We start from the raw sequence: 14,324 nt of genomic DNA on the forward strand, positions 1-14,324 counted from the left end.
AGGCTGTACTCTATAATGGTGACATGACAAGCCTGTGCTGTTCCTGATCCCTAGTCTGCAATGTCTCACTACGGATTTACAAAGGGGACATGAAACAGAAACAGCTCTGCCTCTTGCTTCTGTTCAGTGATGTAAATGGTACATTATATTTCACTCTATTTCAAGCAAGATTTCATGACTGCTAAAGCAAATAACCCCATACAGCATAATGGGGATGTGTGGGGAAGGGAAATTGTACAATTTGAAAATGTTTAAAATGGAAATTTTGCAAAAGGTTGATTCTATAATACAATTTCTTACAAGGCATTTGGAACTTTGCAACGGACCTGACAGACATACATTTACATCATTTTATCTGCTGTGTAAATGTGAATGAAACGTTTGTCAGGAAAAAAAAAGCTTTGCAGAAAAAGCAATATACCGAGAAATGTGTTCTTTTGTGGATGACAAATCTTTGATTGCGAAATTGAACTTTTAGCTTGATTAGAACATTACAAAGAGACACTAATCCTACGCAACAATGACACATGCACTTATATACAAGCAGGCACACTGAGGAAAAGTGAACTTTTGAAAATTCTCTAGCATGATGGCAAACAAATGACTTTACAGCAGAATTGCGCATTCAGTCATATGAGCAAAGACCAGCATGCTTGCATACGGCAAACAATTGAACGGGTGCAAGAAACATCCACGTGATTCAGAGTTGGGCGGCAGTCAAAACTATTCTGAATATCGTTGAAACCCCCGAGTTCAGTGCTTTAAGTGGGGCAGTTCTACCCGGCCATCAGTACCTGCACTTCTTATTTTTCTGAATTTGTGTACCTGTACTTCTAAACTCCTGAAAGAGAGTATCGATACTCAACTACGTTGCGAAGTGAAAATTAAAGGTTTTCATTTAACTTTATTGCAATTTACAGGACCAAACGTCTGAAGCCTTTGCTGGGGAAAGCAGCACCCTCTCTCTCCTCCTCTCTCCGCCACCCACAAAGGCCATAATGTCTCCTTCAGGGCCCACCCTGCAGAACAAAAGGAGAGACAAACATGCATCTACTGTGCTCTCAGCACAGAAGCCGCAAAACAGTGCTTCAGTAAGTGGTAAGGGCCTGACCACTTACATTAGCAAATTCAACTGTTAAGTGGGCAAAGCAGAGTGGCCCGAGGAAACAAAGTTAGTCCTTTTCTACCACAGCCTATGCGATGAGCTGATAGACGTAACAGCACAAATGGCACCACATCCCTGAACCTGCAGTGCGATGGTGGATCGGGTCACCTATTACCAATGGTGTCCTTTGATGGAGCAGGGATTGATTTGTAAAGCCTGGGAAATGTCTCTTTTTATTAGCAGTGCCTGGTAGATGGTAGATCCGGTCACCTATTACCAATGGTGTCCTTTGATGGAGCAGGGATTGATTTGTAAAGCCTGGGAAATGTCTCTTTTTATTAGCAGTGCCTATTCTAATAGGTAAATGTTTAACTAATTGGAGTTGTGACGGAAAGTTTCCGCTTGAAAACTCGCACACAGCTCCAGGTACCTACCATATTTCTTAACAAATGTCTTATTAGGCAATGCAAGCAAGGAATAATGAAACTCCTCTCCTAAAGCTGAGTTTACAGTTATGATAACTGCTAGTTTGATATGCAAAAAAATATAGATATTCAAACTTTCTTAATAATAATAATTTGGCATTTATATAGCGCTACGAACCCAGCAATGCTTATTATTACCCACGGTGTGCGGTGCTCATTTATTGACCTCGGAAGGATGAAAGGCTGAGTTTGGCCTTGCTGGGATTCGAGCCTGCATCAGCAAGCTCTGCACGGGTGTCAAAGTAAGGGCTCTACTCGGTGTGCCACTTGACCGGCAGTTAACACATTGCATAACTACAAACTACACGTTTGTGTGAAAGGATCTCAGATACACTGCTTTACCAAAGTGTGTGCTCGCTGGCACATAATTTAATTTCACTGGGCATTGCCTGCAAAGAAATGGGTGTGCCTAAAAGGGGCCTATGGCAAGGTGCCACTCTAAAACGGCCGTCGCCGAAAGCCCGGCGCCGGAAAGTCCAGCTTCGTAGCTTGGTGAGTACTTGCACTTCTTTTTTCCATTCAAAGCACGGCTATTAAACAGGTTTACTAAGAAACCTCTGATTTGTTAAAGGTTTCAAAAAGATTCACTCTTCATGTTCAGGTAACAAGAAAATGGCACTTTACATCCTCTGAGGAATTTAGATGTGCAATTTACGGTTGTATACAAATTGATCGTATTACAATTGTTCGAGTGAGAATTGCTCGAACGAAAACTGCTCGCAAAACAATTGTTCGTGTACATTACAAATGCTGTTAAAACATATGAAGCAAATATGCACTAACATTACTTTACATAATAATATTGTCTAATTGTTCATCTCCTATGCAACAAGTGACAAATTATAACTGCATTCGCAGCAAAATGCTAAATGTGAAGCGTACCATTCACAACAGGCTGGTAAGATTACAGCGTCATTCAGAGAAAGAAAAGTAAACGTGCACTCATAACGGGCACTGCACATGAGAATAAATGAGAGTTTGCATACATTTGTCGTGCATTTTCAAATAAAAGAAAATGAAAATAAAACTGTATTATAAAAAAAAAACATACCTTAACTGCCCAATGAAACGAACTCAGCCGAATGTGTAATCTAGTGAGAAATGACAACCAGGAAGCAAATGTACTTGCCGGTGACGTGACGCCATCAGAATTATGCAAAATGGTATTGCGAGTGAAAAATAGATATGTCTATAGTCGCTCCTGGAGCTAACACAGAGCAAAATTATTATTTAAAGTGAAATTCAATATTTTGACGTTGTTGTTGCTCAGGAAAACAGTGAACCAGTGTAAAAGAAAAAGAAGGCATATATTTTAAAGTGAAAAAGCCACATTTTCTGAGGTAATACTGTACATTTAGCCATATATGCGGGGGGAATCCAACCTCTGCCCCCCAGAGAAAACCCACATGGGAAACCCCCTGCAATCCCTTACCAAGGAAAACAGTGAACCAGTGTAAAAGAAAAAGAAGGCATATATTTTAAAGCAAAAAACACACATTTTCTGACGTAATAATGTAAATATAGCCATAAAAACGGGGGCAAATCCCCCCCCCCCGCTGCCCCACAGAGAATACCCACATGGGAAACCCCCTGCCATCCCCTACCAAAACAAACCACAAAATGTCAATTGTGCAAAAGGTCAATTGTCCAGAAGGTCAATTGTCCAGAAGGTCAATTAGGACCACTATTATTAGGTCAATTGTGCAAAAGGTCAATTGTAAAAGGTCAATTTGGGTAATACCCAATTTACAGCCCACAGTTTTGCATCTAGTTTGTATAACTTAAATGTTTCTCGGTGCTTATATTACCAGTTGTCAACAAGCTCAGAAACAAAGCATTCTTTTTTTATCAACTTTAGACGATGCAAGGATGATTCTCTGATGTCCTGTCCTAAACCTCTGAACGGGGCTCTAAGTAACGTTTGCATCAACCCAGAAAGCATGCAATAGTCCTGAAATGGTTACTGACATGATGGATTCACAAACTATCCCAAGGCAAAATCTCGCCGCTATACCATCGAGTGTGACATCTCGTTCATAAAACATCAGGAATAACCAAGCAGCATGGCAACAGTGTTTTCTTCTCCACAATGTCAAGCCTTTAATCCCAGCCTTGAATTTCAGAACAGTTTTGCAAACTCTTGGCATCTAGCAACTGGACAATGGTCAGTACCTACTTGCAGGCATCTCAGATGTCACCGTCGTATCTCTGAAAGATGTCCAGCATGCTGCAGCATGCCCCTGTCACGCTCACCTGGTCTCCACGGGGGCGTTGCTTGAAGCTGCACAAATTAAGTCTTCTCTGGCGTTGTACAGGGTGAATTAGGGTGCTTGCGCGCGCGTCTTCTCCCTCACTATCACTTCCCAGGAGCTTTTGCCTAAAATGTTGTTAGGCAGAATCCTGTGCAGTTCCCTTGGGGAACACTGCAAAAAGATTAAGACTACAGGAGTAAGCAGTAAACCCAATTGGTAGCAGTCTGTACCACCCAAATTGGCTTGGTAGCTGTGGCTGAGCAGTCAGACCTCCCTCAAGAAGAGAAGGGCAGCATATAGAGTATACACAATAGGGCTAAAAACACAGTAGAGCAAACAAACACTGACTAGAGCTTTGTATAAAAGTTTATAATTATTTATTTAAAAACATACTTTAGGCAATATACTAGCACTCTAAATCAAAAGCAATTTAAAACACCGTCAGGTAAAGTATACACACCTCCCTTGATAACTATTAGACAAGTCAGAGTTAAAACACCACGATTTGTTAAACTGATGTGAGCGCATAACCTGATGGCACTCCAATAGTTCAGTTAAAGGGAGAGAAAAAGGCAGAGCATAGAAATAAAACAGGTCCCAACACTTTTAGGAGTTCTCAGCAAGGAAATAAAGGCAGTATATAATGTAGAGCCCAAGTTCATAGGCAAGGCCCACTTCAAATGGAGCAAAGCGAAATGTGCCCAGGATCACACGGTTTAAAATGAAATAAAAGTCTTTGCAGAACGTTCAAAAGAGGTTGGGGCAATTCAAGAAGGTAATTGCGGCTCACCACTGGGCCAATCAGAATAGAGTGTGACTTGGGTTGCTAAGGCAACGCAGTCCAGGGTGCCAATTCCCCTCCCCACCCATCCTCTGGAACCCAGACAGAGTGGCACCATTTGGAGGGCTTCTGTGGAGAAGCCTGCCAAAAAGTGGAACAAAGGGCTCGACCTTGGTTGAGTTACAGAGACGGACACGAACGCCATTTTAGAATAGAGTTCTGGCAAAAAGACCCAACCGTGAATTTAATATTAAATAAATAAACCAGCGGGATCTTTAAAATTGCACCAAAAAGTGGTGCGTTTAAAATCAATAGGAAAATCCCATAGAGAATATTCCGGTGCCACCAGCCAGAAACTCGACAAGGGGGGTCTGGACAGTGCCCCCTCGAAAACAGACCCAGGGGCAATATAATTAACCCCTTCCAGTACTTCCACAATATGATGGTTTGTACTGGTTCTGTTCATAATTTAAGGCTAGTAAAGTCAATGGTGACTTTACATGCCCTGGGAGACAGTAGTCAGTCCCAGGGTATGGAGTCTATGTTTGGGGGTCACTATGACACCCCTGTGTTACTGCACTGAGGGTGCTGTGTAACACACATACAAAAACAGATGATACCCTATAATGTTAAAGACCCCATAGCCCATAAGCACACAAAGAGTCAAAGACATACCTCAATTCATGCCTAAGAGTGGGAGGAAAAGAGTCTCACTCTTAGCAGGAGAAAAAAACAAACCCCAAAAAATCAGCAAAGCTGCTGGGTGACTCACTAGGTTTGGGAAATTAGCCTTATAAGAGAATTCTCCCTAACAAATGTCAAACAAGATATTAGCCAGCCGTGAGGTATGGGTTTGGTTTCCACCTCCTATAACCTTCTGATGCCCCTCCCTTCTCCTGCCTCACCTTGGGTTTTTTAATGGTGGACTCTTCAACCTGCGATCTAGCAGGGGGCGCGGTATGCTCAGTCTTCCCTGGATCAAGTTAATTCACTGATCCTGCGGGGCTGCAGCGGAGTCTTTAATAGCTGGACTCAGCAGGTAAGTCTCTATGCCAATTGATGCTTGGTATAGTTGTTAAATGTCCTTATTGCCGAAGTTTTGACTTGTCGATCCTTTCTTTCAGGTGCGACCTTGGGCGGTTTTCAGATGAAGATTTGCCTCTTCGTAAAAACGCAGAGCAGGATTCCTGCGGGTGAGTATTAACGTGGATGGCATTGAAGGCTTTTATATATGGTTTCTTTTCGTGTGCGACTAGCCTGCTGTTCTTGTCTTTTTCTGCAATACAGGTGCAGCGGGGCTCCAGAGCAGCGATCGGATGGACCGCTTCAGAGGAAGTCCCAAAAGAATGAAGACTCCGGGTGAGTATTATTTGTCCATGCAGATACCTTTCTCTCTGCAGGTGCGGCGGTCTGGAGAGCAGCAGAAAGTGCGGCCTTCTGGATGGAATGCTTCAGGTAAGGCCCCAATTGCTGTGTTAATTCCTGTTCTTTTCTTTCCCTTCTTCTCAGGTGCCGATGGATCGTGATCTCTTGGATGGGCGTGGCTGTTGAAGTATGAGTCAAGACAGACACGGTGAGCGTTACGCTGTAGGAGTGCAGAATAACGCAAAGCGTGTTCTGTCTGCAGGGTGTGGTTTAAATAGCCTTGCAAATAGTTCCAGGTAAAGTAGTCCCTTAGCCACACCCTGCCATTTCAGGTAAAGTAGTCCCTCAGCCACACCCATGGTAGGCAGAAAGGCTCAGCCTCACTATGCTGAGTATGCAGTCCCATGCAGTTCACCACATATTATGAGGCTGGCGCCAGTGGCGCCAGCACTGAGTCCAGGAAATCCTAGGACACTCCTTTGGTGCTTCATAAGCCCTTTTGGGTGCCAGTAACTGGGGTGGGCCCATCAGTTCCAGAGGTTTGGGAGTATGCACCATGACAGCACTTCCCCCCAAGGTCCCTCTAACAGTGGGTTCTTCTATTGGTCCCGTTTTTTTCGGGTGATTATGATGGAATCTTTTTAACAACCGTGCAGCATGAATGTGTTCGCTAGGTTCCCACAATCTTTCTTGTGGTCCATATCCTTTCCAGTCTATTAACTAAAATAGTTTTGATTTGATGATTTTTGAATCCAGGATATCCTTAACTTCGAATTCAGGTTCCCCGTCGACTGTGATTGGTTTCAGTGGTTTCAGTACTTGGGTCCCAGGTTGCACTGGTTTCAAAAGTGAGACATGAAACACGGGATGAATCTTCATGTGTGGAGGCAAGTCCTTAATGGTGTATGGACCTAAACATCTGGGATTGAAGGTACGGGTTCCTTTCACTGGTATGTGCTTCGACGCCAGCCAGACTTCATCCCCAACTTGATACCTTGGAGCTTTGCTTCTATCGTACTAGTGCTGTTACTGCACGCGGGGGGTATATTAGATTCTACTTGTTTTACCTAATCTAAATTGCTTAATTTTACGTTAGCAGAAAGCTGCCTTAGAAAGAACTTTTTAGAATTGAATTTTAACCAGATAACGTTTAATACTCTATTAACCTTTTTCGAGTTGCTGTTATTTTTGCATTAGAATTGGTTGAACTAGTCGAGTTACATTGTTGTTAAAAGGAGTGTGTTAGTTCCTCCGAGATTCTCAGCACACACGAGTAAAGAGAGGCACGGAACTACAAATCCCACCTGGATTGTAGTTTCCGGGGTCTCCACTTATTTTGTCCTCCGGGGAGATCGCGCCTGCGCGAACGAAACTGTGAGTCTGTGCGGGTCCATGCAGAGACGTTGCTGACGTGCTTCCCGCTCGGACTCCCGACTCCTTCAGTACCCAGAGACACCATAGAAAATGCAAAGTAAGACTTCTAGCTTCTCACAAAAACATGTACCATGCATTCATAATGATGCTTTGTCTAACCTCACGTCCAACAGTCGCCCTGTTGCACCCTCCCCACTTACCATAACTCTACTGAATACACGCTCTGCAGTGAAACATGTACTGGATATACATGATTATATTCAGGAACACAACTTAGATGTCATGTGTCTCACCGAGACGTGGCTCACTGACTCACATGGGCCCACTATAGAACAGATCACACCACCAGGCTATGTCTTTCTTGCAAAACACAGAGAAGGGACCGTAGGAGGAGGAGTTGCCATTTTATGTAAAAAGTCACTAGGTTTTTATGAGGCAAATATCGAATGCACTGGGAGTGATATTATTCACATCAAGATGACTTCTAATCCGAATTTCACCCTTAATCTAGTTCTTCTCTACAGGCCCCCTGAAGCTGACAATTGTTAATATTATAACACCTATGATGACCATGAATACGGGCTGGTCATTTTAGGAGATTTCAACCATTGGAAAGGGGACAAAAGGGACAAAAAAGCACTAGCCTTAGAAAAAATGCTTAATAATCATCAAGTCATAATTCAAAATGTGGAACCTACATATAATAAAGGCCACATATTGGACTGGATTGGTACCAACAACATACAGATTGGAGACACTGTGACTAGACCATGCATTTGGTCTGATCACTCTTTTGTGTCATGTACTTTGAGGCTTCCCGCTCTAGCACATAGAAAACATGTACCTACATATAAAGTCAAAGCCCGAAATTTTAAAAACATCACTCAGCCCATCTTGGGTGAGTGTATGCAAACCCTGATTACTAAAACAACTGACTCCGATGATCCGGAGACACTTATAAATAATTACAACCAGGAGATCACTGAAATGCTTGACAAATCCGCACCAATGAAAGATAAATTGGTTAGAGATTTACCAAATCGCCACACATGGTTCTCCTCTTCCTTAGCAGAACTCAGAGCGAGAAAAAGACAGGCCGAGCATACCTGGCATAAAGATAGATCCACTATTAACTTGTCAGATTGGAAACAAAAGGAGAAACAGTACAAAGTAGAAATTATTGAGGCTAAGAAAACCTTCTATAATCAGCTCAGCTGGAGATGAGATTAAGGAACTTTTCAGCCTTTTTAGATCCTGGGAGAAACCAACTGCTTGTTGCTTCCCTATAAAACCGACTAATGATGACTGTGAACGGGTACAGAAAGCCTTTGCAGCTAAACTATTAAAAGCCCAAGACAAAATTAAATTAGAAGCAATAGCAGCCCTGTCGTCTGCACAAATGCCTATCCCAATACCAGCCGAGACACACCATACTTGCATACAATCGCCCCAAACTCAGTCAGGTTCTATATCAAGCAGGGATACTCAACCAGGTCCTGTTTCAGGTTTCATCTTCAGAGAATCCACCGCTGTTGATATTTTGAATATCCTTAAGTCTATGCACCCCACTAACTGTCCGGGTGAATTACTTCCATCTAAATTCATCTTGGAACATAAGGAACATTTCGCACCTTTTCTCTGCAGATTTGCAAACGCTTCCTTCTGAACAGGTGTGATTCCCCAATCAATAAAGAACGTAGCAGTCTCACCACTGCTAAAAAAAGCAGGTCTTGATCCCACTGATGCGGCAAACCTAAGGCCTATCACCAACACCCTGTTTTTCTTAAAACTTATTGATAAAATAGCAACCATCCAGCTACAGGCCCATGTCCAGACGGCTGGCATCTTGCATGCTAAGCAGTCAGGTTTCAGAAGCCATCATGGCACAGAAAGTGCACTTCTGGACCTGCAGACATATATGCTCTCTAGACTAGAAGATAGCAAGTCGATACTGCTGATGTTGTTAGACTTATCGGCAGCTTTTGACTTGCTAGATCACAAAATCCTACTCGACAGAATGCAGACTGTTGGAGGCCTCTCTGATAATGCCATAACTTGGCTGAGGGCATTCCTGGAAGGTCGTCGGTCACAGGTGCATTGGGGAGACAGTTCCTCTGGGTCACAAACAATAACATGTGGTGTGCCCCAGGGGCATGTCTTTCCCCACTGTTGTTCAACATCTACATCTTTCCTCTCTGTCACGAATTAGATCTTTTCCAGACCTTTTTCTGTAACTATGCAGATGACTTCCAGCTGGTCCTTAACATTACTGGCGATTACGACATAGATCAATGTGCAGTAAACGCGGTTTATCAACTGATAAAACAGTGGATGTCCACCAACTGGTTATGTCTGAACGCTACAAAGACAGAGCTTATGATCTTTGGCCCACGCCAGGCACAAATCAAGCTGGGGCAGGAGTACACTGGTTTTACGATAGATGGTAGCTTCATCAACACTGTGCAGAAAGTAAAAACCTTGGGCACATACAGGGACAGCAGTGTAGACTGCGAAGCACATTTTGCAGCCATTACTGTTAGCATTAATTACCACCTCAAAGTGCTTAGGCAAGTTGCGCCACTAGTTTTGGTCGAAAACCGTATGAAGCTCGTGAGAGCTGTTATCTTGCCTCATATTGATTACTGCAATGCACTCTTAGGTGGTGCAGATAAAGCAGAAATCCAGGAGTTACAAACAATTCAAAATATAGCTATTCACATTATTTTTCAAATGAAGCCTTCAGAACCCACTGCTGTAGCCAGAAAAAAATTGCATTGGCTTCCTGTGGAACGCAGAATTCAATTTAAATTGATAACTATATGCCACAAATGCATCTTTGGCAGTGCTCCTGCTTACCTTAAGGACGTCATTGGCATTTACCAGCCCAAAAGAAACCTCAGGTCAGCTGAAGGCTATCTTTTGGTACAGCACTGAGTTAAACGCTCCCGAGGCTCTGGAAGGGCCTTTCACACCCAGGGAGCTAAGGCATGGAATGCATTGCCCATATCCCTGCGCAAGACAACAGATCTTCTTGCTTTTCGTAAAAACAATTGAAAACGCATCTCTTTTATTAGAGTAATCCCCTGCGGTAGTCTCTGTTCACTGTACTCTGCTCTCTCGGCGCCTGGACGCCTACGGGCTTTGGCGCGGTATAAGTACAATAACAATAACAATATGCATGTCTGCTGATTTCTTGTATCTTTCTTTAGCTTGTCTCAGATGGTCTGTCGCCTGTTTAAAGGCTTGAGTGATGGTAGTGTGCAAACTTCTTACAGATGGCATTTCCAGAAGTTGAGGTGGGTCAAGATTGGAGGTCCGTGGATGCATCCCATATATTGTATAAAAAGGGCTCTGTCCAGTGCTGGAGTGTAGTGAATTGTTATAGGCATACTCGGTTATCCATAACACATCTTTCCAGCTGCTTTCCGTTTGGTGTAACATACATCTGAGGTATTGCTCCAAAGTCTGGTTGGTCCTCTCAGTCTGACCATCAGTCTGGGGATGGTGGCTGGTGGAAAGTCTTACTTCGATTTGAGCCAACTCACAACATTTTTTCCAGAATCGTGAGATAAATTGGCTGTCACGGTCTGAAATCAGGATGGAAGGAAATCCATGTATTCGGACTATCTATTCTAGGAATTATTTAGCCACGATTGATGCTGAGGGTAAGCCTTTCAGTGGAATGAAATGGGCCATTTTGGAAAATAAGTCCACCACCACTAAAATTGTGTTGAATCCATTACAAGTAGGTAGGTCAGTTATAAAATCAAGAGACAATGTATGCCAAGGTGTAGGCGGAATATCCAATGGTTGCAGTAGGCCTGGTGATCTCTTCTTTTGGGCCTTGTTTTGTGTGCAAACTCCACATGATAGCACAAACTGCTTGATGTCCTTACGCCATGTTGCCCACCAAAAGTGCCGCTTGATCTCACCTTCAGTCTTAGTGATTCCAGGATGACCTTAGTGATTTGTGGTAATTTGAGATGACCTTTTCCTGTAGTTCCTTGCTGGGTAGGTAGAGACGTCCCTGAAAATATGAAAATTGGTTTGAGACTGAGTGGTGAGCACTTTTGCTTGACCAGTCCTTCAAAGTGTTGGTATCAATGAGATGTGCGATTTCCTCATGGATGTCATCTAATGTTAGAGACGTTGTAATTCCTAGGATTGTTTTCTCCAGGGATGATGGGCACTGGGTCGGGGTTGGTGTATTCAACCTCTATCCTTATACGAGATAGGGCATACACCTTACCGTTTTGACAACCAGGTCGGTAAGTAATTATAAAGTCAAACTCAGCAAAAAATAATGCCCATAGGAGTTGGCGAGATGATTGTGCCTTTGCTACCTTCAGGTACTGTAGATTGCAGTGATCAGTGATTACCGTGATGGTGTGCCTTGCTCCTAAGAGATAATTCCGCTAGGTCTTGAAAGCAACCTTGATGGCTAAAAGTTCCTTGTCTGTTATGGCGTAATTCTCTTCTGGTGCCGTGAATTTCCGTGACCCAAAGGCCACCGGTTGAAGTTGACCCGTTTCAGAGTCCCTTTGCGAGAGGACCGCTCCCATTGCCAAACTGGAAGCATCGGTTTCAACCGCGTAGGTAGGTCTGGACGAGGGTTTTTCAGGATTGGAGCTGAGATAAATTTTTGTTTTAAGTTCTGAAAAGCTTTTTCTGCCTCTTCTGACCATTGAAAACATTTATTCTTGCGCAGCAAAGAGGTGATGGGGTGCACTAGTTGCGAAAAAGCCTGGAATAAAGCATCAATAGAAATTCGCGAATCCAAGCATACTCTGAATTCCCTTGATTGAGGATGGGGAAGGCCAATTAATGATGGCATCAACTTTATGCAAATCCATGCGAACACCTTGAGGGGTTAGAACAAATCCAAGGAACTCGACCTCAGTAACATGGAAGAAACACTTTTCTAATTTTGCATACAATCTGTGTTGCCGAAGTTTGTCCAGGACAGCACGGACGTGTTTCACATGTTCTTGTTCAGAAGGGGAGTATACCAGGATGTCGTCGATGTATACTACGACACAGACATCGATCAACACTCTCAGGAGGTCATTCATAAAATATTGAAATGCTGCTGGTGCATTACAAAGGCCAAAGGCATCACCTGGTATTTGAATAGTTCGTACGTGGTACGGAAGGCGGTCTTCCATTTGTCACCTTTCTTAATTCGTACCAGATGGTATGCACCTTGAAGGTCTAACTTGGTGTAAATTCGAGCATCTTTGACTTGGTCCAGTAATTCAGGAATCAGAGGCAAGGGGTAACGGTTTTTGACAAGAACTTGGTTCAATGTGCGGTAGTCAATACAAGTCCTAAGGTCACCTTCTATCTTAGGCACGAAGAACAAGGGTGAGGCCACCGGAGACTTGGATGGGTGGAAAAATCTGTTTGCCAGGTATTGGTCTAGATACTTTTTTAAATGCAGGTTTTCAGGTTCAGTGAGCGCGTAGATTCTGCCACATGGAATCTTTGCGCCTGGTATAAGGTCGATCTGACAGTCATATGGTCTATGGGGGGGAAGAGTGTTGGCTTGATCCTCCTGGAAGACGTCCTGATAATCTTGGTATACCTGAGGTAGCGGATTCGTTAGACTCATGATCGTTGTTGCCTCTTTGGCCAGAGGTTCTTCTGCTTGATAGCAAGTATGAGCACATTCGACTGAGAAGGTCAGCCTCTTCGCATGCTAGTCGATGCAAGGATTGTGTGACTCTAGCCATGGCATTCCCAGAATGATTTGGAATTGTGGAGCCTTGATTAAATCGAACACATTGGCTACCCGATGCCCATCTTGGCACAAAAGCGTCATTTCTGTCGTTGAATGTGTTACCGGTCCTGAGGAAATCTCTGTTCCGTCGACAGTGGTGACTAAGTCAGTTGTTGCCTTTTCGCAAAGAGGAAGATTCATCCTTGTAGCCAATTCTTGATCCATATAGTTCCCAATCGCTCAGCTGTTGATATATGCTCTGACTGACTGCATGCATTTGCGATGGCTGTTGGTGACTTATGAGAATCATTGGCAAAGCTAGGTGCGAGGTCTGAGAGTCCTTCTTTTCGCTCAACAAGCGGACCTCTACGCTTGTCGGGCAGGGAAGTTTTCCGGCACTGGCTCTGCTTCGACCTTGTCGGCGACCCCTACTGCTTTCTTGGGTGGTTTTACTGGGCACTCTCGGAGGAAGTGGCCGGCTGACCCGCAATACAAGCACAACTGTTGTTGCCTTCTCTTGTCTCTTTCAGCCTTGGATAGCAGCCCTCGTACCCTTCCAATCTGCATAGGTTCGGACACGTTGGTAGTTTTAGAAGCATTTTCCTTTGGGCGCACAAATACCCGAGTGTCCATTCTAGCTCGATCTGCCTTACGGTTCGGCAGCCTATGATCAAGCTGGACCACCAAGTCTATGTATTCAGGACAGTCTCTGGGTGGATTGACCACTTGGGCTAAAACGTCTTTTAACTCCCCTCTCAAGCCGCAGTGAAACAGCGTTGTCCCATTGTCATCCGGCCAATCGGTTTCCACTACCAGTCTATTGAAGGTTGCGATGTATGTTAACAGATCTTGGTTCCCTTGACACAGAGACAAGAGTTTGTTATCCAAAGCCTGACCTTGGGAGTGCTGCGCAAACAACTTCTCCATGTCCAGTTGGAACCTCTGAAAGTCTTGCAAGATGGGGTCATCCCAGTTAACTAGCTGTACTGACCAGTCTGCTGCACTGCCACTGAGATACAAAAGCACAAAAGCCACCTTTGATTGGTCATTCAGAAAGGCTCCTGGCCTGCATAAGAAATGTAGACGGCACTGATTCATAAAAACTGCATACCTTTTTGGGTCTCCTGCAAAGTGTTCTGGGGGTGCCAAAGGTACAGCTCCTGGAAGGACAACCTATACTGGATTGCTCGGTGTAGCCTGGATCTTTGACCCCAATCCCGGTAGCAGTGTTTTCCCCGCCTCT

The sequence above is a fragment of the Ambystoma mexicanum genome, chromosome 1q (genome assembly GCF_040938575.1).
Source record: "Ambystoma mexicanum isolate Mex_15411 chromosome 1q, UKY_AmexF1_1, whole genome shotgun sequence".
In the NCBI taxonomy this organism is placed as follows: Eukaryota; Metazoa; Chordata; class Amphibia; order Caudata; family Ambystomatidae; genus Ambystoma; species Ambystoma mexicanum.